This window comes from Dasypus novemcinctus, chromosome X (genome assembly GCF_030445035.2).
Source record: "Dasypus novemcinctus isolate mDasNov1 chromosome X, mDasNov1.1.hap2, whole genome shotgun sequence".
Taxonomy (NCBI): Eukaryota; Metazoa; Chordata; class Mammalia; order Cingulata; family Dasypodidae; genus Dasypus; species Dasypus novemcinctus.
The window spans coordinates 104,930,369-104,955,598 of NC_080704.1; positions in this window are offsets into that span (position 1 = coordinate 104,930,369).

Consider the following 25,230-nt stretch of genomic DNA (forward strand, 5'->3'; position numbering starts at 1 on the left):
GTACACTTAATAAAGAGCAGTCTGGTGATTCTCCTGGTTAGAAGACATTCCAGCCACCTCCTGAATGTGGAAATGGCCATAATGTTACACATATAACCTTCCCTTGCTCTACCTTTGCTTGGTTTTGATGAGTTGTGTTAAAAAGAAGCCTCTATTTGAGACATTATTGCAAATTCAGTGTTTCCCATCTTATGGCACAATGACACATTATGCAAACTTAAAGCAGAAAACCTGAAGGCACTTAAAGTTTTTAATCAAATTAAAAGTCCATAAAATTTCATGTAGCTACACTGCACAGTGAACTCTAAATTATTTTTTATGTTTATTTTTAATACATTTTTAAAAAATATTACATTCAAAAAATATGAGGTCTACATTCACCCCCACCCTCCCCACCCCACCACTCCCCCCACAGCAACACTCTCCCCCATCATAATGACACATCCATTGCATTTGGTGAGTGCATCTCTGGGCATCGCTGCACCTCATGGTCAATGGTCCACATCATAGCCCATACTCTCCCACGTTCCAACCAGTGGGCCATGGGAGGATCTACAATGTCCGGTAATTGTCCCTGCAGCACCACCCAGGACAACTCCAAGTCCTGAAAATGCCTCCACATCTCATCTCATCCTCCCATTCCCTGCACCCAGCAGCCACAATGGCCAGTTTTTCCATACCAATGCCACATTTTCTCGATTACTAACCACAATAGTTCATGAATAGAATAACAGTAAGTCCACTCTAATCCTTACTCTATTCCTCCTTCCTGTGGACCTTGGATTGGTTGTGTCCATTCCACATCTATGTCAAGAGGGGGTTTAGATTCCACATGGATACTGATGCAATCTTCCTACTTTCAGTTTTAGGCACTCTAAGCTCCATGGTATGGTGGTTGACATTCTTCAACTCCATGTTAGCTGAGTGGGGTAAGTCCAATAAACCAGAGTGTAGGAGCTGAAGTCTATTGAGTCTCAGGGCCTGGCTATCACACTGTCAGTCCAGAGATTCAGATCCTCTAGATATATCTAAACCCCAGCACCAACTACAATTCCAGTAAAGTAACAGGGAAGGCTTGTGAAAAGAGATCCCATCTGAGTCCAGCTAAATCACACAGAAACATCAACTCCAAAGAAGGGCGAACTGACATGGCAGTGAACTCCATCTGCCATGACCATAAAACCTGTGGGTCTCTTTAGGCCTCAGAAGAACCAATACCTGGGGTTGTATCTATTTTATCTGCCTCTGAGACTCTGCTCAGGTGTGCATAAGGGCAATCCTTCTGACAAACTCCAGACTCTTTTTTAGAGACTCATAGCCATATAAACTCATTTCTCCTTTCCATTTCCCCCTTAATTTAGGCCAAAAAGCATTTTTAACTCCTGTTATTATATGTAGACAGAGATATTCTGCTGGTCCACGTTGAACCTTTTATTCAAGGTCATTTTCTAGTTATGTCATCAGCTGATACTTGGTAGTGATCCCTCGGCACGAGGAAGGCTCATTCCCGGGTGTCATGTCCCACGCTGAGGGGAAGGCAGTGCATTTACATGCTGAATTCGACTTTGAGACTGGCCACATTTGAGTAACACCGAGAGTATCAGGAGGAAACTCCTAGGCACAGTGCTGCTCTAGGCCTTGTTCTTTTTTCAGGTGTATAGGCTCATAAGCACAGTCATTAGTATCAGGGGCTCACTGTTGGACCCTCATTCCTTCCTGGCCCTTGCCATTGCACCTGGGGGACTGCCACTGCTCCCCTAGGGACCATGACAGAACCCCCCCGGCCAGGAACCCAGTACCCCCCCCCAGCTGTTGTTTTTAATTGTTTCCACTATGCATATATCCAAACATTTCCATGCGCCCTGGACACATGCCCTGTATAACTCCCTGTCAACCATATGTCCCCTGTAAATAACATCCCATACCAGTATTACTCCACTGCCATTGTTGAACGACTCTGTGATCCAAAACTTCCTGAAAAGTGAAGCCCAATATAATGCCAGTTTCCCTTAAAGGTAAAATGGAATATAGCAATGAGTTTAAAGGTTAGATATAGAATACATATTGATTTGGAAAAATTCTACATCCTACCTTGTTTTTTTCTTTTTTCCTAATTATTAAGCTTCTCTTCACAAGAGCCTTAGATCTCAGTAATTCATATATACAATATGCAGTACTCCCAGATATCCAATATAAAATCTTTTCCTTTCCACAGCAATAATCTTATAAGATATTCATACCATATTTACTGAAACTGATGTAGAGATATTGAGGCAATAGGTTTCAAACAAAGTAACATTTGTGTTTACTTTTGTTGTTTATACTTTAGGCTATACAATTTTCTAAATTTTTAGTTATCCTATGTTTTACATTATGATTTACATTATTAGTCTGTCAGCCCCTATATGTTTTTGGAGTAATATTACATGGTTTATATCCATCCTTGCGTACGCTTGTGAAACACTTCTATTGCCCTCACAGTTACGTTGGTTCCATCTATTCAATATCTATTTTCCCCTCCTCTGGGGGCCCACAGTTACAGTCAATCCTCATTTCTTGAGGAGCCATGTTCAGAGATACTTGCAACAATGTTGAGGGCTTGACTTGCTCTACTTTCCTAATGCCCTGGAAGCCACAATTTCTCTTGAGAGATACAGTTCCCTCTATTTGATGGCATTAGTCCTCCCCAGGATGTGGGTATATCTTCACTCTCATTATATGGATCTCTACCTTATGGTATAAACCACTCTGGCACAATGAGCATTCACATATTCCCTAGGAGTCTGTCCTACATCAGATTATCCCCTTTAAGTATCTTAAACAGGTAACTTTCCTAATTATATTTTGAAAAGGATTTATCAGCATTATATTCTCAACCAACACCTGGTAATCTCCTATGTCCATATGTTGCCCCACCCTCCCCCCAATTTCTTGGGCATTATTACCCATCTGCCCATCCCTAGCCCCCCTCAAGCCCACAAAGCCCCATCCAAAGTTAACCTTATGCCCCCATTTTATCCCTTCCTTGTACACATACTTACCTCCAGCTTATCATAGATTTCACCCATGTAGATGTCAGCTTATATCCTTCCTCTACCCCCTGATTTCCTGTAAGCCTATCTTCCAGTCTCTAGCTCTCTGAGGCAGCTTGATTTACTTATTTCATATCATTGAGGTCAAGTAGTATTTGTCCTTCAATGCCTGGGTTGCTTCACTCAACATAAGGTTTTCAAGATTCATCCATGTTATCACGTGTGTTTGTAGTGTATTTGTTCTTAAAGCCTAGTAGTATTCCATTGTATGTATATACCACATTTTATTGATCCACTCATCTGTTGATGGGTACTTGGGTTGATTCTAACTTTTGGCGATAGTGAACAATGCTGCTATGAACATTGGTGTGCATATATCAGTTTTTTTCCTTCAATCTGTTTATATGGAGTATTACATTGATTGATTTTCTTATGTTGAACCATCCTTGCATACCTGGAATGAATCCCACTTGGTCGTGGTGTATAATTCGTTTAATGTGTTGTTGAATATGATTAGCAAGTATTTTGTTAAGTATTTTTGCATCTAGGTTGATTAGAGAAATTGGTCTGTAATTTTCCTTTCTTGTGTTGTCTATGTTTGGCTTTGGTACTAGGGTAATGTTGGCACCATGGAATGAGTTAGGCAATGTTCCTTCTGTTTCAATTTTTTGGAAGAGTTTCTGCAGGACTGGTGTTAGTTCTTTCCAGAATGTTTTGTAGAATTCACGTGTGAAGCCATCTGGGCCTGGGCTCTTCTTAGTTGGGAGGTTTTTAACGACTGCTTCTATCTCTTTACTTGTGATTGGTTTGTTGAGATAATCAATTTCTTCTTTTGTCAATATAGGCTGTTTATGTGTTTCTAGGAATTTGTCCATTTCCTCTGAATTGTCATTTTTGTTGGAATGTAATTTTTCAAAGTATCCTCTTATGATAGTCTTTATTTCTGTGGGGTCAGTGGTGATATCTCATTTCTCATTTCTTATTTTGTGTATTTGCATCTTCTCTCTTTTTTTCTTTTTTAGTCTCACTAAAGATTTTTCAATTTTATTGATCTTCTCAAAAAACCAGCTCTTGTTCTTGTTTATCTTTTCAAGTGCTTTCTTATTTTCTATTTCATTTAGTTCTGCTCTTATCTTTGTTATTTCTTTCTTTCTTCTACCTGTGGGGTTACTTTATTGTTTTTTTTTTACTAATTCCTCCAAATGTGCAATTAGTTCTTCAATTTTTGCTCTTTCTTCCTTTTTGATGTATGAATTTATGGCTATAAATTTTCCTCTCAGTACTGATTTTGCTGCATCACATAAGTGTTGGTATGTTGTATTATCATTATCATTTCTTTCAAGGTAGTTATTAATTTCTTTTGAGATTTCCTTTTTAATCCACTGTTTTTCTAAGAATGTGCTGTTTAATTTTCATATCTTGGTGTGAAATCTGGGCCTCTGGCCCTTGCAGATTTCCAGGTTCACTCCACTGTGGTCAGAGATATTATTTTGTATGATTTCGATCTTTCTGAATTCATTAAACCTTTCTTTGTGGCCTAGCATATGGCCTATCTTGGAGAATGATCCATGTGCACTTGAGAAAAATGTATATCCTGCTTTATTTGGGTGTAATGATCTGTATATGTCTATTAGATCCAGCTCCTCTAATATACTGTTCAAATATTTTGTTTCTTTAGTGATTCTCTTTTGGGATGTTCTGTCCTGAGTTGATAGTGCTGTAATAAAATCTTCCACTATAATTGTGGATGCATCTATTCTTTCAGTTAGTTTTTCCAGTGTTTGCCTAACGTATTTAGAGGCACCCTTGTTAGGAGCATAAATATTTATGATTGTTCATCATTCTTGACAGATTGCCCCTTTCACTAATATGTAGTATCCTTCTTTGTCTATCACAATTGTTTCACATTTAAAGTCTATTTAGTCTGATATAAATATAGCTACTCCTGCCTTTTTTGGTTATTGTTTGCTTGTAAGATTGTTTTCGAGCCATTCACTTTCAGCCTCCATGAGTCTCTGGGTCTAAGATGTGTCTCTTGTAGACAGCAAATAGATGGGTCATATTTCCTTATCCAATGTCCCAGTCTGAATCTTTTGATAGGTGAGTTTAACCCGTTGACATTCAGTGTTATTACTTTCAAGGAATTATTTATATTAGCCATATTTTGATTGGACCTGTGTTTGTCATATTTTGTTTTTTTTTCTTCTCTTTTTATCATTTTTGTTGCTCTTACACTCACCTCCAACTCTTCCTGTCCTGTTTTTTCCTTTCTTCCTGCAGAAGTCCCTTTAGAATTTCTTAAAGGGGAGGCTCTTGTTGGCATACTCTTTCAATTTCTGTTTATCTGTGAATATTTTGAACTTTCCATCATTTTTGAATGCTAGTTTAGCTGGATAGAGTATTTTTGGTTGGAAATTTTTTCTTTTAGTACCTTGACTATATCATACCACTGCCTTATTGCCTCCATGGTTTCAGATGAGAAATCAGCACTTAATCTTATGGAGCCTCGCTTGTATGTGATGGTTTTCTTTTCTCTTCCTGCTTTTAGAATTTTCTCTTTGTCTTGAGCGTTGGATAATTTGACAAATATATGTCTTGGGGTGGGTCTGTTGGGGTTTATGATGTTTGGGGTGTGTTGTGCTTCTCGGATATGTACATCTGTCTCAGTAGATTTGGGAAGTTTTCAGCCATTATTTCCTGCAACACCCCTTCTGATTCCCTTCCCTACTCTTCTCCTTCTGGGATGCCTATAATATGTATGCTTGTGCGTTTTGCATTGTTATTCAGGTCCCTAAGTCCTAGCTGGATATTTTTCTATCTGTTTTATCGATCAATTCTACTATCTGTTTGATTTCCGATGTACTGTCTTCCACATCGCTAATTCTCTCCTCTGCCTTTTCTAATCTGTTGCTATTTGCTGGGAGTGTATTTTTGATTTATTGAACTGTGGTGTTCATTCCCATCATATCTGTTATCTTTTTGTGTATGTCTGCAATTTCCTCTCCAAGTGTTTTCTTCATATTGTTAAACTCTTCCTTTACTTCATTAAGTTTTCTCTGATATATGTTCTGAGATCTTTAATTACTTGTCCAGAGTTCTGCTCCCCTTCCTCATTTTTAGTTTTAGTTTGTTCATTAGATTCAACCATGTTTTCCTGATTACTGGTTTGGTTTGTAGTTTTTTGTTGCTGTCTGTTCATCATTTTATCTTGACGGGTTTAATCAGTTCCTTAGCTTCTTTGTCTAGTCTTGGGGATTAATTAGGTGTTGTTCTTGCATAAGTGTTATATCTTCTCTTTGTCACTTTGTTCTCCTTATTCTAATTTCTTGTTTCTGGCTGAGTTCACTTTGAAGAATATATTAGTCCAGGGATAGGCAATTGTGTAAAAAAGGAAAATGTGTAAAGTAGCATTGGTAATAAATGTTAACGGCACAACAATATGAGATCTGGGATGATGGATATTAGTTTCATGTAAGTTGTGTAGTATTATAGCAGTAAGTAGAGTACCTATAATGAGGTAGGCAACTGAATAGGGGAGGAATATAGTATGAATTAAAAAGCCAGTGTTTTCATGAGAGAGGAAAGAGAAAAGAAAGTCAGTAGTATCAACAGTGGATAAAAGACAGAAAACAAAACAGAGGTATTAGAAATTAAAATTTAGACAATTTGGGGATCAAAGAAAGGGAGGTGGAATATAGGAGAGACAGCAGATGATGGAGGATATCAAGATGTTGGGGAAAAGGGATAGTGTAGATGGCCAAAATCAATTCACACAGAAGTGAGTCAATGGAGGATGAGGAAACCCAGCAAATATGAGGTGCTCCCTGCAGCACCTATTTTATAATTAAGGTAAAATAAAATAAGAAGAAAAAGAGGGAAAAGAAGAAAAAAGAGAAGAAAGAAAGAAAGAAAAAAAGGGTGTGGGTAAAGAAAAGGGAGGGAAACAATTAAGAAAAAGAAAAGAAGAAAGAGAACAACAACAACCACAATGACAAAATAAAAAAACCCTAAATAAATGAGAAAAAGACCTTGGGGGATACAATGGGAGAAAAGACTAGGAGATAATGCAATATTAGCAATCAGGACAATAAGAAATAAAAAAATAAAAACAAAATAGATTAAAAAAGAAAAAAAAAAAGAAAAAAGAAAAAGGAAAGAGAAAGAAAAAAAACCCACAAACGTCTAGGGTTAGGACAATCAAGGACCTCAGATGGACCTCAGGGCGTGGTGGATTCAGGGATGGGAAATCTGTGATATTGCAGACTCAAGAAGTGTGAGTCTCTGGGTTGTGGGCCACCAGGGTTTTGGTGACCCAGACCTGACAAACTCAAATACAGTTAACAGGGAGCCTGGGAGCACCGCAGTGGAACACAGCCTTCAGGGATCCCCACATCAGGGTGCCCAGTCCTATGGGGGGGGGGTCACATCCGCAAACTCTGACCTCTGTGTCAGAAACCCAAAATTCCCCCTCTCACTAGAGTCTCTTCTGTCGCTGTGTCACTAATTCAACTTCAGGACACCTCCCGCCCTGCAAGCCCCCGAAACAGCCTGCTGGGGGTGCCTCTATATTGCAGCCAATTTAAGGATGCTGCAGATCGGCAGCCAGGCCTAGGGGGCGGGGATCTAGCCGGAACCGCTGATATCCATGTCAGAAACCCAAAATTCCACACCTCGCAAAACTCTCCTCTGTCTTTGTTTCACCGAATTGTCTTCCAGATGCCTCCCACCCTGCAAGCCCCCGAAATAGCCTGCTGGTGATGCCTCTTTATTTTGACCAATTTAAGGATGCTGCAGATCGGCAGCCAGGCCTAGGGGGTGGGGCACTAGCCAGAAGCACTGATATCCATGTCAGAAACCCAAAATTACATGCCTCACAACAAACTCCATCTCTGTCTCACCAAATCAGTTTCCAAAGGCCTCCTGCCCTGCAAGACCCTGAATAGCCCGCTCAGGGCTTATGAATTCCCCAGCACTGCAGAGTCTCCAGGAATCACTGCCACAGTGCCGCCCACCCCAGTGGGGAGAGCCTGCGCGCAGCCCCTATCTCCATAAAAGAGAGCCTCAAGTCTACTTTTACACGAATCTTCTCTGTCACCATCCCACCAATTTGATGTCCAGACACCTCCTGCCCTGCAAAATCCCGAAACAGCCTCGTCCTGAAGAATTTCCAATGCTGCCCAGCCGCTTCTTTGCAGGAGACTATAAGGTGCACTCACTCAGACACTATCTTGCTCCGCCCCTCTGAACTCTAAATTAAAACATGGAGTATAGTTGATAGTACAATTTTAAAATGTGCTATCAATTATAACGAATGTTTCACATCAAGGATTTGTGTTAATAATAGCATGGTATTCAGAAATCCTGCATTTTATGCATAATTGTTCTGTAAACCCACAATTTCTCTAGTAAAGAAAAAACAAACCAAAAAAGCCTAACTTATGGGGAAAACAATCCATAACTTGATTTCTTTAGCACTAGCACTAAAGTTAGCAAATAGAAACTTGGCTCAGGATTTTAATCTCAGCCTTGACAGAAAAGAATTTTCCTGTTTTACTTATGGAGAATTTTGACTTCATTGCCTTTTTAATTTTTTTGAGATAATTAATGCAAATGCTCAGTGGTGATATGTTGTGCTGATAGATTCAGTTGCCTATTCAGTTTGGCCCTAGACTACCATCAAATTTCCCATAGTGCATCAGGTAACTTTCATTACTGACTTGGGTCAGATTGAAATTATCAGGTTAGAACTAGAGTCTCCTGACCAATTTTATAACTCCCTGTTCTCACTTTGTAAGAGAATTCATTTATTTCCTTACAGAATTTTGGCACAGGATTTTGAGAAAGTTAGGGAGATAAGATAGTCAGATGAAGAGAAGATAGTCATAAATCCACTTTTTTGCCGTTTTTATTCCTACAATTTGATCTCTACTCCAGCCACCCCAAGAAAATAAATACCTTATATTGCTAATTTTCTCAATTAATATATTTATAATAAATTTTCAGAAACCTATAAATGGCAGCATGATCTTTCATGAAACTGAAGAAGCAGTACTAGGAAGCAGATACTATTAAATGTGTCAATTAGCAATCATTACTCTCTTAACAGATTCATAACCCTCTGGCAAAGTCCTTCTAATAGGATCACATAACTATCGGCATGCTTTTGCTTCTAACACATGGCCCACCTGATGAAAAAGCTGTGCCCCAAGGGTCATGTTAGTTGTCTCACAACTAGAAAAGTCCCTAAACACAGCTGACTATAATCAAGTTTGTAAAAATATTATCTAATTATAATATCTATTATTAATAAACATTTCTTCATTACCTATAATATGCAAGTCAAGGAATATGCATAGTGGATAATAAATAATTTGTGTCCCATGGATATTAAAATACAAGAAGAAATAACCTAGTCAAGTTGAAATTCTTCTTAAACTACCCTTTCCCATAGTGCTAGTATCTACAAAAAGAAAACAGTATAAGAAAATATTTGCCATAACCATGACCATATGAGTCACCCTTGTCCCAATATCTAAAAACTGTGATAGTAACAGCCCAGTGCCATATAGGGAGATGCTGTAGATCTCTCCAAGAATTTGAATTCCAGGTAAGCAATAAATAATGGAGACTTCAATGGAACATACCCTCATATCTTAATTAAATTCTCTCTTTAACATAAAATATTCCTTGAAAAAGTAAGTGAAAATCTCCAAGAAGAGTGATTGATTGTCCCAAAAGTTAAGGATTCTGTTATTTCACATGCTCCAGAGTTTCAGGAAAGTCAGTACAATCCTAAATCAAAGGTGACCAGAGATGTCACTAGGGATCTTATTTCAATGAGCAGACATAATGAGCTAGCACAGTGGATCATACATTTTTATCATTTTATTCTTGAAAAGTAGACATTTTCTCTTAATAAATAACTAGAAAGTACAAATAGAGGTAGGGATGGGTGTATTAAATGAATAGAAAAAATCAACTTCCAGCTTTACTGCGCAAATGTTAGTCTGATGGAGAACAAAGTCCCCAACAAATTACTACTAGTGTTAGCTATATTTCAAAAACCTGTTATCTTTCTTCACTGCAGAAATAGAAAAGGAAGACTTCCACCTCAGTATTTTCCCACTGGATATTATTAAAGGTTGGGCATGAAAACACATTGACTTTCTTTATTCCTTTTCCTCTTTCAGTGAAATGATCTGTTAAATAAACAACAACAACAAAAAAGAAGCCAAGAACTAGAGTTGAGCCAGAGAATGCCTAGCTAAGACAGGGCTCTTTGTGTATTTCTAGTAACACCAAGAAATATGTTTACCATTTATGGAAAATCACAAAGTAACTAAAGAGAAGGCACACCCTGACAATATGTTGTTTGGTGTAAATACTCAAAGAATTTTGCAAGTTTTATTCAAAAGGTTAGGAAATGCTGTTATGTCTTATTTTCTATTATCTAATTGATTTTAATGATGACATACTCTTCCCTTCTGATTACTTTTCCTTTCCAACTGGTGATATAATGAAAAAAAAAGCCTTTCCATTAAAAAATATTTTATTTGCCTCTATTCTGATTCCTCATTCATCATCATTATTTCACAAATCAATCATATTCCACAATAAATCAGATAAAGAAATATAAACAGGTAAAATCTGCTAACTTATTTAACTCCTAAATGATGCTACTGAGGCAAATATAGCTATTCTACTACAGATAATGAAAGAGGAATAAATAGATAAATATGCAATAGACACAAATTGCAAATATTTCAGTTTTAGCAGGACTTGAATGATTGGTAGTCTGCTGTGCAGAGTACATCTCTAGTTATGATGGATGACTTTGCATTAAAAAAAGTTATGTGGGAAATTTTAAGTGGAGAGTTAAGAAAGAAATTAACCATTTTAAACATTAAAGTTTAACCCCATTTAAAATCACACTGCATAGGCATTCCTTTTTTAAGGAACCCTCCCCTTAAAATGTAGAATTTATGACTTTTTTCTATCAAATAGGCATACATTTTAAAATGGGAATATCCAGTGCCTATGAAAGTGAAGAAAAATATGTTCTCTTATTGATAGCTGAAGGTAATGAAAATTCCCAGGACTTGGAGTTGTCCTGGGTGGTGCTTCATGGACAATTATGGGACATTGTAGATCCCCCCCAGGGACCACAGGATGGAACGTGGGAGAGTATGGGCTATGATGTGGACTATTGACCATGAGGTGCAGCGATGCTCAGAGATGTACTTACCAAATGCAATGCATGTGTCATGATGATGGGAGAGAATGTTGCTGTGGGGGGAGTGGGGGGTGGGGGTGGTGGGGTTGAATGGGACTTCATATTTTTTTAATGTAATATTTTAAAAAAATGAATAAAAAAAATTCCCAGGAAGAAATTTTATAATCTTAAAATGTATATCAAAAGCGTTGATATTATATATATCTATTTCCCCTGCAATTTCACTTCTAAGACTGTGTCATAAGGAAATATTACAGATGTGTGAAAATGAGAAAAGATTAATTATAAAAACATAATAACTGTACTTTATAATAAAGAAAATTTAGAAAGAATCTACTTGTGCAATAATTAAGGAACAGTTAAATTATTGTTTATCCATATCAGAGAATAAAGCCATTAAAGTCTATTTAAGGAGACTGAAAAATTACCATGATATATCAAGTGAAAAAAAGCAAGTCACCAAAGGGTATGAACTTTACAAAAGAACATAAAAATGTTAAAGTGGTTCCTCCTGGTAATGAACTCAAGAATGACTTTATTTACCTTTTCTCATCTATATATTATCAGATTTTCAAGTATTACCTTAATATTAGACCAAAAAGTTATTTTAAAGAGTCGGGGGGTGGATTTTTGTTCAGTGGCTGGCTCACAGAGAAAAAAAATTTAAAACCATTTTAACATAACCCCCTGATAGATTTTTTTTAAGTATAAATGTTAGCAAGGTGAAATAGCCTAATCAGAGGTTGACCAAAATTCTGCACATAGATTTTCAATCAACCAATAAATCACATCAATAAGCTATCTCAATTTTCCAAAGTTGGGTATTTTTCCAAAAAAAAATCTTAATGCTTAATACTTAATGTTGAATGTATATATACCTCAGTATATGTAAGGAAATATGGACTGTATCATATTGCTGGCTGACTTTAAGTAAAAAACAAATGTGGAATCAAAGGAAGATATTAATGAGAATTTGGTAAAAGGATGAAAGCAGGAAGTTATTAAAGCTTTCTATGTGTCTTTTAAAAAGAAATAAAAATATATTTTATGAAAAGCTTTCTACCCTCTCTTCTTGGACTAAGCTTTTTATCTAATCACAAATATTACTTATTCACAGTCAAATAATGTAGTATCATAAATTTTCCCACTGTCCCTTGGCATTTTTCATCTAAAACTGAATCCTAAAGCCCGTTTTTCTAAAATCAATCAATCAATCAGTTCCCTGCTTGAATCTGCAGGTTTGGTCAGCAAGCTGCCTTCCTACTGATAGCCTTGTTTCCATAGAGATATCAAGCTGAGCTGTGTCATGTTGGTAAGTATTTATCTTGGAGATTCCAGGCACAAGAATTTATGAATAAGCTCGTGGGGCTCATCCTTTCAGCTCAATTTTTATTAAAAATAGTTTTCATTTCAAAACCAGACTACTATTAATAACCAATAAGTGTATGACCCATTCTTTGTGGAAGCTAAAGAGATGAGTCTACTAGCCAAGCTAGTTAACAGAAAGGCTATTTTATGTCCTGGAAGTGATAACAAACAACATCAAAATGTGAGTTACATAAAACAACAAATAAAGGAAGATTGTGGGAAGATGATGGAGTAGGTAGTTACAGGACTCAGTTCCTCCACCATAACAATTGTTAAGCAGTCACAAACTGCTTGAAACTATTATTTTGAAACTCCAGTGGCAAGGATAACACTGTGCATCATCCAGGACAGAGTGGGAGGAGAAGGCTAACAAATTTCAGTAGAGAACAGTAAATTCCCCAATTTATTTTTACTTTAATTTTTCTAAAATAGTATTTTTTCTATATCTAACTTTTAAACCCATTTCTATAGTCCATTTTAGTATTAATGGAACCTGGAAATATATTAAGCTTCATTTTCAAAGAAGTTTTGGACCACAGAGGGTTCAACTATGGCAAGGAAGGAATACTGGTGTGGGGTGTAATTGATAGAGGGCACATGGTTGGGAGGGAGTTATCCAGGGCATGCATACAGGGTACATAAAAATGTTTGGATATTTTCATAGTGGTTACAGTTAAAAACAACTGAGGGAGTGCTGAGATCCTAGCGAGGGGAGCGCTATCACATTCCCCAATGGAACAGCAACAATTTCCCAAGTGCAATGGCTAAGACCAATAAAGAAGGATGGTCCAACAATGAGCCCTTGACACTAATGACTATGCTTATGAGCCTGTGAGCCTGAAATAAGAACTAGACCTAGAGCTGCAGGCTGCCTAAGAGTTACCTCCTGAGAGCCTCCATGTTGTTCAAATGTGGCCACTCTCAGAGCCAAACTCAGCGTGTAAATGCATTGCCTTCCCCCCAGCATGGGACATGACTCCCAGGTATGACCCTCCCTGGCACCAAGGGATTATTACCAAGTACCAGCTGATGATGTAACTAGAAAATGACCTTGCATAACAGGGTCGACTCAGACCAGCAGAATATCTCAGTCTACATGTAATATCAGGTGTTAAAAATGCTTTTTCACCTTGAATAAAAGGAGTAAAAGGAAAGGACAAAAGAGTTTATATGGCTATGAGTCTCCAAAAAAAGGATCAGGGCGTCATAAGAGGAGTCACCCTTATGCATGCCTCAGCAGTGTCCCAGAGACAGTCAAAGTAGATACAAGCCCAGGTATTGGTTCTTCTGAATGCTACAGAGATCCACAGGTTCTATGGTCATGGCAGATAGAATTCAGTGCCAAGTCAGTTGGCCCTACTTTGGAGTTTGTATTCCCAAGTGTGATGGATTTGGACTCAAGTGTGATCTTTGTTCACAAGCCTCCCCTCTTACTTTTACCGGACCTGTGTTTGGCACTGGGGTTTGGTGTATACTCAGGAGACCTGAATCTCTGGACTGTCCATGTGATAGCCAGGCCCTGAGTCTCAACAGACTTGCAATTCCTACCATCTGGTTTATTGGACTTACCCCAGCCAGCTAAAAGGGAGATGAAGAAGGTCAACCACAACACCAGGGAGCCAAGAGTACCTACCCCTGCAAGCAGGAGAATTGCATCCATCATCCAAATGGAACCCAAGCCCCCTCTTGATATAGATGTGGAGTGGACATAACCATCCCAGGGTGCACAGAATGGATAGAGTATGGATTTGAGTGGACTTACTGATATTCTCTTCTGGAACTATTGTGATGAGTAATGGAAGAAAATGTAACATTGATGTGGAGAAAGTGGCCACGGTAGTTGCTGAGGGTAGGGAGAAGGAAGAAGAGATGTGATGTGGGGGCTTTTTCAGGACTTGGAATTGTCCTGGGTGGTACTGCAGGAACAGTTACTGGACATTTTATGCTCTCCCACGGCCCACTGGGTGGACTGGGGGACAGTGTAAACTATAATGTGGACCATTGTCTATGTGGTGCAGCAGTGCTCACAGATGTATTCATCAACTGCAATGAATGTCCCATGATGATGGAGGAGGTTGTTGGTATGGGAGGATTAGGGTGAGGGAGCTATTTTTTAATGTCACATTAAAAAATAAATAAAAACAAAAATAAAAAGAACAGTAAATTGATCTTTCCCTCTTCATGGTAGGTAATTGTGCTCATTTACCTGGCTAGCTCACTAGTCACAGAAAGGAAGATAAAATTTGTCTTCCCCAAGAAGGAGGGTGGGCACAGCCAATCACTTATCACTTATCATGGCTTTTGATTAGTGATTTCGGATCATTATGTCCCAGCTCTGTGTTCAGTCATTGTTACACCCACCCCAGATAAGGGTAATGTCTGCCATTGTTTCAAAACTGCACCTTGTGGGTTAATGATCTTAGAGACTTAAGGACATGTCACTTCCCTGGGCTGTGGGGAACAATGAGGTAGAGGGCTACATTTCCTAGGCAGGCCAAGAAAACTCAGCTTTGGGGAACCATAAGAGAAGCATTTAGCACTTTTTCTGATTCCCTCCTCAGGGAACTGTGGAGCCAGTCTTGAACCCCTTTGAGGTTCCCTGACTCTGTTTTGCCCCAGAAGGAGTGATGTGGGAAAACTTTCTGCCGTGTGCTACTCTTATTAGAATTCACTCTCCAGGCAAAACAGCTTAAGACAAGAAAGCAGTGTAAGAAAGTAAAGAGAGTCTGGGGCAAAGGCTTGCCAGCCTTATACACCCAGAAGAGGCACATCTGTCTCCTGGGAAAAGAAGGGACAACCAAACTCCAGTAAACAGGTGAAACCTGAAACAACTAACAAGCAAAAGCTCTGAAAAAGACACAGGCCTAGAAATATGGAAAACCCTGCACAATGCATTCATCATGAGCAGACCTTCCTGAGAGGAGGGATGAAGTTCAAGAAAATCTCTGTCTGTCATGGCGGCGGACTTGGCCCAGTGGTTAGGGCATTGGTTTACCACATGGGAGGTCTGCAATTCAAACCCCGGGCCTCCTTGACCCATGTGCAGCTGGCCCATGCGCAGTGCTGATATGCGTAAGGAGTGCCCTTCCACGCAGGGGTGTCCCCCGCATAGGTGGAACCCCACATGCAAGGAGTGCACCCCATAAGGAGAGCTGCCCAGCGTGAAAGAAGGTACATCCTGCCCAGGAATGGTGCCACACACATGGAGAGCTGACACAGCAAGATGACACAAGAAAAAGAAGCACAGATTTCCGTGCCGCGCTGACAACAACAGAAGTGGACAAAAGAAGACGCAGAAATAGACACAGAGAACAGACAACCGGTGGGGGGAGGGAGAGAAATAAATAAATCTTTAAAAAGAAAAAGAAAATCTCTGTTTTATCACCAGCTAGTTACAAAAATCAAGAAAGATACATCTCAGGGAATAAATTCCAGAGTTAACATTTTAAAACATTAAAATGTATAGTGTGCAACAAAAGAGTATGAGACAAAGAAACAGGAAATGATATTTCATGCACAAGAAAAGGGTAACAACAGGAAAACACTAATGAAGAAGACCAGAAGGTGAATATATCGACAAAAGTCATTAGGTCTTAAAAATGGTGAAGGAGGTAAAGGAAAACAGAAAGAGCAAAAGTATATCAGGAAAACAATGACTGAGCAATATGAGAATCTTAGTAAAGAAATGGAAATCTTAAAAAAAAAGCCAAACAGAACAATTTGAGTTGAATACCACAATAATTGAAGTGAAAATTGCCCTGGAGGGCTTCAAGAGCAGATTCAAGTTGGCAGATGAAGGATTCATTGAACTCAAAGACAAGACAGTGGAAATGAGTCAGGCTGAGGAGAAGGAAAAATATATATATAAAAGGCAAAATTAGCCTAAAACACCTTTAGGGCACCGTCAAGCATACCAATATATGCATTATGGTAGTCTCAGAAGGGGAAGAAAGAGAGAAAGCGGCAGAAGGAATATTCAAAGAAATAATGAAAGAGAATATCCAAAAATTAGCAAAACACAAGAAAATGAAGAATATGCATATCTAAGTAGCTCTGAGAACACCAAACAGTATAAAATGAAGAAAAATATATCCTGTATTATATTGATCACACTATTAAATGGAATGGGCAAGGAGGGAGTTCTGAAAGCTGCAAGAGAAAAACAATGTTATATACAAGGGAATCCCAATTACACTGAGTGCCAATTCCTCATCAAAAATAAGGGCGGCCTCAGGAACTTAGCACCCTGTCAGTGGGGTTTACTTTGAATTTTATGCTCCCCAGTGTTACAGAGTTAGACTCATTTAAAGTTTGCCTACACATGGCTCTTCTGAACCTTTTATTTGAACCTGTAATTAGCACTATACTTGTTAAATATATGTGCCAGAGACTTAAATCTTTGGTCTGTTAACATGCAAGTTGAGCCCTGAATCTCAGCAGAGTTGCAACACCTTCTTTCCAGTTTGTTGGACTCAGCCAGGAAAACTAACAAGGTGTTGATGATGGGCAATGCCCATCCCAAGGAACAAAGAGTGCCTGCAAAGGCAAGCAAGATAGTTCTATCCATCTGCACCCATGGGATCTAAGCCCCTCTTAATTAGAGGTGAAGTGTGCATCATGATCCCAGAATCCTCAGAATTGGGGAATGAATGATGGACTAGATAGACTTACTAGTATTCAAATATAGACTTATTTTGATGCTAACAATGGAAAGACTTTTATCATTAATAGAAAAGCTGTGGCCACCAGAGGTTCTGAGGGCAAGAATAGGGAGAAGGAAGAATCAGCATAACATGGGGCATTTTTTGGGACATTGGATATGTTCTGAATGATATTGCAATGAGGGATACAGGCCATTATACACTTTGTAATAGATTATAAAAATATGTGGAGCAGAGTGTAAACTATAAAATAAACTATAGTCCATGGTTATTAGCAATGCTTCAATATGTGTTCATCAAATGTAGCAAATGTACCACACTAAAGAAAGATATTATTAATGTGAGAAAGTGTGGTAGGGGAGGCGTTCGGGCATATGGGAATTCTCTATATTTTTTATGTAGCATTTCTGTAATCTAAGGTCTCTTAAAAATAAATAAATTAATTTTAAAAAGGAATGGAGGAAAGAAGAAAGTGGGTTGCAATACATAAAGTGAAAGAAAACAACTGTAAACTAGTAGTCTCTTATCCAACACGACTTTCCTTCAAAAATGAAATAGAGATTAAGATATTTCCAGATAAACAAAAGCTATGGAATTCATCACAACTAGAACTGCCTGATAAAGTAATGATAGAGGGAGGTCATCAGAATGAAAGGAAAGGACAATATTCAAAGCAGCATAAAGCAATAAAGTCCTATGGTAAAGGTAACCATTTGGGTAAATATAAATGCAGGTATTATCATAATGTATTGCTTGATATGTAACCACTTCTTACTTTCTTCTGCTAAAATGCAAATACATAAAAAGTAATGATAAATCTATGGTTTGGGATTTACAATGTACAGAGATATAAGTGGTAACAAATACAAAAAAGATGGGAGAATAAGGGTTTTGAAAAAAAATGTGTATGCAATTAAAGGTAAACTAGTACCAAACCAATTACAATTTATATATTTAGTATGTTAAATTTTGTCCCATGGTATCCACAAGGAAAACGTGAAAAATATATCCAGATAGAAAAAAAGAGGGCACTCTATATTCTATAATACCAAACAAGAGATACATATAAAAGTAGGCATTAACAGAAGAGGGACAAAAATGGAATAAGACATACAAAGGCAAATTAGCACAATGGCAGAAGATAGCCCTGCATTATCAGTAGTGACTTTAAATGTAAATGGATTAAACTCTCCAGTCAAAAGTCAGAGATTAGCAGACTGATAAAAAAGCATGACCCAACTATATGCTGTCTGCAAGAGACTCACTTTACATTCAAAGATACAAGTAGGCTAAAAATGAAAGAATGGGAAAAAGTATACCATGCAAGTAGTAATAAAAAGACAGCAGGGGTAGCTATATTAATATCAAATAATATAGACTCTAAGTCACAAAGATTACAAGGGTAAACTATGATCATTATATACTGATAAAGGGATCAATTCAATAAAAAATAACAATTATAAATATATATATATGTTCCTAACAACAGAGCCCCAAAATATATGAGGAATTATTGTCAGATATCAAGGGAGAAATTAATGGTTCTATATTAATAATAGGATATTTTAATACACCACTTCCAATAATGGATAGAACATATAATCAAAAGATCAACAAAGAAATACAAGAGTTGAAAAATGCTCTAAACCAGCTAGACCTAACAGACATATATAGACCACTTCGCTCAACAACATCAGAACACACATTTTTCTCAAATATATACATGGATCATTCCCCAGGATAGATTATATGTTAGGACACAAAGTCAGTATCAATAAATTAAGAAACTGAAATCATAGAATGTATATTCTCCAATCACAACAAAATTAAATATAAATTAATAATGAAGGGGGAACTGGAAAATCCACAAATATGCAGAAATTAAACAACATGCTCTTAAAAACCAAAGCAGTAAAGAGAAAATCACAAGCAAAATTAGGGAACATATTAAGGTGAATGAAAATGAAAATACAACATACAAAAACTTACATGATGTGTAGGGGTCCCAGAAGTAATGTGTGGGTCTCAAGTCACATTGCTAGGGAGGATCAATCAATGTGTGCAGAGTGATGAGGGTGTGGTTAAACATGACTGTACCTGCTAGTAAGCAGAAAGGAGCTGATGTCCTGATAAGAAACTCTAAGAAAACCCTCCTGAAAGAACTTCATGCAGGATAGCCCATGCTCTGAGAACAATGACCTAGTTAACTGCTTTAAATAAAGCTTGTGGTGGCACCTTGGGGCCTTGACTTTGTCATCAGCAAGTCCTGGCCCACCTAGTCCTCTCTAATCTTGTCTTTGTCTCTATGCGTCTTTTTCCGATCCCATCACCTCCCCTCAGGTTCTCAGTTCACCCACACAGGTCACAGCAATTGGTGCCTGAACAGGGACCTGATTACAAAGGAATGTCATGAGAAGACGAGGAGTTCCCTGTGCAGAGTGGTAAGCACAGGAAGGAAGCGCTGGGTGTAAAAAATGGGGAATCATGGTTTGTCACAGCATAGTTTGTATGTTCAAATGTTGAAAGATTTGTTAGCTGATAAAAGTTCAAAAGTAACTACCTCACAACTGGAAATGATTTTAGATTTTGTGCAACAGGCCTGCCCTTGGTTTCCAGATGAAGGCACTGTTAATGAAGAAACATGGCGAAGGTTGGTCAATGCCTTCGGGTCACAGGGTGTGCCAGTGTGCACCTTTACATTGTGGGGCTTAATAAGTGATTCCCTGGATCCTCTGAGTGAGTTGGAATGCAAATCTATGGTTAAAGCTTTAGTATTCACAGTTAATAAAAGGTTAAAGGAGTCCTTTCCAGCATCTGCCAAGGACTCTGAGGAAGAGGGGGAAGAGATTAATAAACCCTTGGGTTCTGGATTAGGGGGACTACAATGGAAATGTCTCAATTGTCTGTACAGGATCAGAAATTGTTAGGTGCAGCTCTCCCATCTGCCCCTGTGGTGCCCACGCATAAATTGGAGGGTCCTTTGGTATTTCCACTGCAGCAAGGGGGAAAAGGCATGTCTTGCTGGGGAAGAGGTCACAAGTTTCCAATTGTTCCTTATGACAGAGTTTGGCCAGACCTTAATAATCCTAGCCAGGTCTTGCACTCTCATAACCCCATTCCTTTTAATCTGCTGAAAGAGTTAAAAATGGCTTGCAGTACTTATGGTCCTACTTCACCTTTCACCATGTCCCTTTTGGGATCCATGGGTACTGACCCCCTTTGCCCAAAGAACTGGATCGTTCTTGCTAAAGCCTATCTTTCGGGGCAGCATTAATTAATGTGGGAAAACAACAACAGGGTTTGTTGGATCCTATGCAAACTCAAACTCATCCTCCTCAGTGGGGGTTAGGGTACTCACATTTTTACCTGGGGTCACTGATACTTTAACCTAGTCAACTGCAGCACCCATAGTTTGGCTATCCAACAAACTTGTCTGGGAGGATGAGTGGCCCCTTACACAGGGGAAGTTAGTTGCTGCAGAAATGCTAGTGAATGAACAGAGAGCTGCCAGCCATCTCTGTGAAACTTTGAGTCCATGGAATACTCCCATTTTTGTTATTTAAAAGAAATCAGGAAATTGGTGATTATTACAAGATCTGCGTGCTGTAAATAAAATCATGCAAATTATGGGCCCATTACAACCCGAACTCCTGTCTCCAACCACTATCCCTTTACAATATCACCTTTTGGTACTAATCCTAAAAGATACCTTTTTCACAACTCCCTTGCACCCTGCTGACTACCCCATTTTGCCTTTTCCTTGCCGAGCCCTAATTTTCAACAATTTTTACGTCGGTTCTGTTGAACTGTACTACCTCAGGGCATGGTCAACAATCCTGCTCTCTGCCAAGCTTATGTAGCTAAGGTGCTGTCCCCAGTGAAAGAAAAATACCCTTCTGCCTATATTATTCACTATATGGATGATGCCTTATTGGCTTGTGCAGCAGAAAACCGGTTGCTTTCACTTTTCACAAACACCCAACAGCTGCAGTGGGAACTGCAAATTGCTCCAAAAATAAGTTCAAAAAAACTTTCCTCTCACTTACTTAGGCCATCTAATGGAAAAACGGCGAGAAGTGCCACAAAGGCCAACTATTTGTGTGTCACATTTAACTACTTTAAATGATTTCCAAAAATTGTTAGGGGACATTAATTAGTTGCAACCCTCTTTGAAACTAACCACAAGTGATTTAACCCCTTTATTTAACATTCTCCGAGGAAACTCTAATCCCATGTCCCCATGGACACTGTCACTTAAAGCTGAGTCTGCTCTGCGTCTGGCGGAGCAAAACTTTGCAGAAGCCCAACTAACACAAGTTAATACTACCTTGCCTGTTGAATTAATGATTTGCGCCCCTACTTTTTCCCTTACAGGTGTTTTGTGGCAATCAATAGGCATCCTGGAGTGGATTCACCTGTCTCATAGTCCACAAAAAAAGTGTACTTCCCTATAGAAAAGAGGTTGCCACCGTTGTTGCTAGGGGCCGTGCTCATGTAATTCAATCACTTAGCATGGAACCCCAATGGATTGTTCTTCTATACTCAAAAAAAACAGCTTGATCAATTGGTAATGTTCTCCACCCCTTGTCAGTGTGCACTGGCACAATTCCCAGGAGAAATTAGCAAACATTATCCAAAACACCCTCTATTACAGTTTCTCGTTAACCCCTTTTGTGTTTCCCAGTCATACTTCTGCCTGTCCAATACCCCATGCACTTACTGTCTTTACAGATGGTTCCAGTTCCGGTCGGGCTGCCATTGTTTCATCTTCCTTCTCTCGGGTCTGGCAAATGCCTTACATTTCTGCTTAGCGAGTGGAGCTCTGTGCGCTTTGTGGTGCTCTGCAATATTTTCCACATGAGCCCCTTAAAGTTTATTCTAACAGCTGCTTTGTGATCGGTGTGGCCCTGTGAATTGAAACTGCTCATTTAAAAACTATCCTGTCTGAAGAGCTTTTTGTTTTGTTCTCTCGGTTGCAGACTCTTATCCACCAACGGTCTCTTCGCTGTTATTTCCATCATCTACGTGCACACACGTCTTTACCTGGACCCCTCGTGGAAGGTAATGCCCAAGCTGATCGTTTAGTAGCCCCCACCTTTGACAAGGTTTCACAAGCCTAATGCTCCCATGCTATGTTCCATCAAAATGCAAATAGTTTGTGAAAAACAATTTCTACTAACCCGTGAGCAAGCCCAGCAGATTGTAAAGCAATGTACTGTCTTCCTTTCAATTCTGACCCACTGTTGGTGTTAATCGCCCTGGCCTACTCCCCAATCACCTCTGGCCAATGGATGTCACTTATTTTCCCCTTTTGGCTGTGTTCGGTGGGTTCATGTAACTGTAGATACTCCCATTTTCTCCATGCTACCTGCCAAATGGGAGAAAGTACACAGCATGTTATCAAGAATTGTTTGCTAGCATTTGCAATTATGGATTTACCCCATCATGTAAAAACTGATAACGCTCTTGCTTATTGCAGCCGTGCATTGCAACATTTTTTTTCTGCTTACAGTATCCTCCACTCAACCGGCATTCCATACAGTTCAATCGAACAAGCAATTGTTGAAAGAACCAATTGCACCCTAAAAACTCAGCTCTTAAAACAAAAAGGAGAGAGAAATCTGGAGGCAGTAAAGAGTCCACAGCATCAATTAGCTGCTGCTCTTTAAACCCTTTTTTTTTTTTGATCTTTTCTAAATTATAATTAAAACAAATTAAACAATTGTAATACATTCCAGAACCTAGCATTCAGTATGCTTTTAGAATTATTCACAGTTTTAGAGTTTTATTAAAGAAGAGAAGTTATTTTTATTTTTAATTTTTTAATTATCTTTATATTTTCAATTATTAAATGTACAAAATAAAGTTTAAACAAAATAAGGTCTTCAGGACTCGACCATGTTGTCACATATCAATATTTCATTCCCTCTTAAAGTTGAGTAAAACCGTTGTATGGAAATACCACATTTCGCATATCCATTCACATGTTGATGGCCAATTGAGTCCAAGTTTTGGCAATAGTGAATAATATCGCTATGAACACTGGTGTGCATAAATCTGTTCCTGTCCCTACTTTTCTTCTTCTGGGCATATGCCAGAAGTGAGAATGCTGATCATATGGCAATTGTACAGTTACCTTCCTTAGGAACTGCTACACCCTCCTCCATAGAGGCTGCTCCATTCTACAATCCCACCAGCAGGTATGATTAAACCCTTAATTTTAAAAATCTTGATGCTTCAGGGACCTCTGCGACTGAAAGGCATTTCACTACGACCCCGCGGGAGGCAAAAGGATTTGTTATTTGGAAGGATCTCCTTACCGGCCAGTGGATGGTCCTGACCCTGTATTATTATGGGGCTGAGGTTATAGTTGTGTGTTTCCTGAAACAGCACATCAGCCACTGTGGGTTCCTGATCGTGCAGTCTGGCCAGTCACAACACTGGCGACCCTGCCCAGAGCTGAATGAGAAGTTCCAAAAAAAAAAAAAAAACAAGGAAAGGGGCCAGCAGGATGCTGAGTAAGGAGGGAGATGGTTGTGGTTGCTGCAGTTAACCCGCATCCAAACATCTTATTCCTATTGGATGTTTTTTCCCAGACCTCCCCTACTGCATCAGGTCAAGATGGTATAACCCACCTGTGCCCGTGTTTGTCAATGGTATGGCAATGATAGGAGGCTTGTTGATGGATCATGTCAAACCTCATGTTGTCAACTCATCTAACTGCAGTGGTCTAACTGCTGAAGTGCCTCTCTGTTTTTCTCCCCAGAAAACTGGGAGGTGTCTACATATCCAGGAGAAAAATCAGACAGCCTGTGGAGGCAGTCATGTAGCCAATGTTGCTGGCCTGTGGGATCTCTATAAATATGTCCAAACTATAAGCAAATGGAGATTCACTAATAATATTCCTGTGGCCATGCACCATCAGCCCCCATTGCCACTCTGTGCTAAAAGCACTAATTTAGAGTTTAAGGGCTTTCCTGCTTGGGTCTTGTGTGCTTATGTCCCAGCCTGTGCTCATAACATTTCAGGAGGCTTGGGTACTTTATAGACCTGGGCCCACTCTGTGGACCCCCAGTATCCAAATTTTCAGTATATGACTGCAGGAGGTCTTGTTGCTAATGTCATCACTTCTCCAAAGTTTATTTTGCAGGATTAACTGTGGCAATTAGTTGCTGCAACTCATTATATCAATTTCACAGTCACTGGAACTGCAAACCATGGTCACCAGTTTTGATATGGTTTAAAGGCCTGTGACCCCAGCTTGTATGCAGTTTTAATGGACCATGTAAATATTTCCTTTCAGGGTTCTTACTATGTGGTAGAATGCCTCCTCTGTAACCTTACCAATTGCATTACCACTGCTAAGTGAAATGATGATAATGATGATCTACTCATCATTTGACAACATAGTTTTGTCATGCTCCCAGTTACCCTAGATGAGCCCTGATATGATGACCCTGGGGAATGAATGTTGCAGCTCATGCAGCATGCACTAGAGTCACGATGTTGTAGAGCCCTTGGCCTGATCATTGCCAGCATTGTTGCCCTCATTACCATTATAGCCTCCTCTGTAGCTGCCAGTGTGGCCTTAGCAAAAAGCATTCAAACAGCTCATTTTGTAAATGATTTGGCTAAAAACACTTCACTAGCATTAGAAAATCAGAAACATATCAACCAAAAATTGGAAGCAAATTTAAATGCATTGGAAGGAAAGGTCCTTTCTTTACTCCTAAAGAATTTTCTTTACTCCTAAACAACTTTACTCAGTTGGCGGCATTGCAGTACTGTGTATGGCTACAATGCCATTCCCACTACACGTTTGTTTGTGTAACCTCTGTCCAATTCAATGAAACTTCTTGGAATTTCTCAGCAGCAAAACTGCACCTACAAGGGGTATGGAATCATGAAGAATTTAGTATGAATCTAAAATATTTGC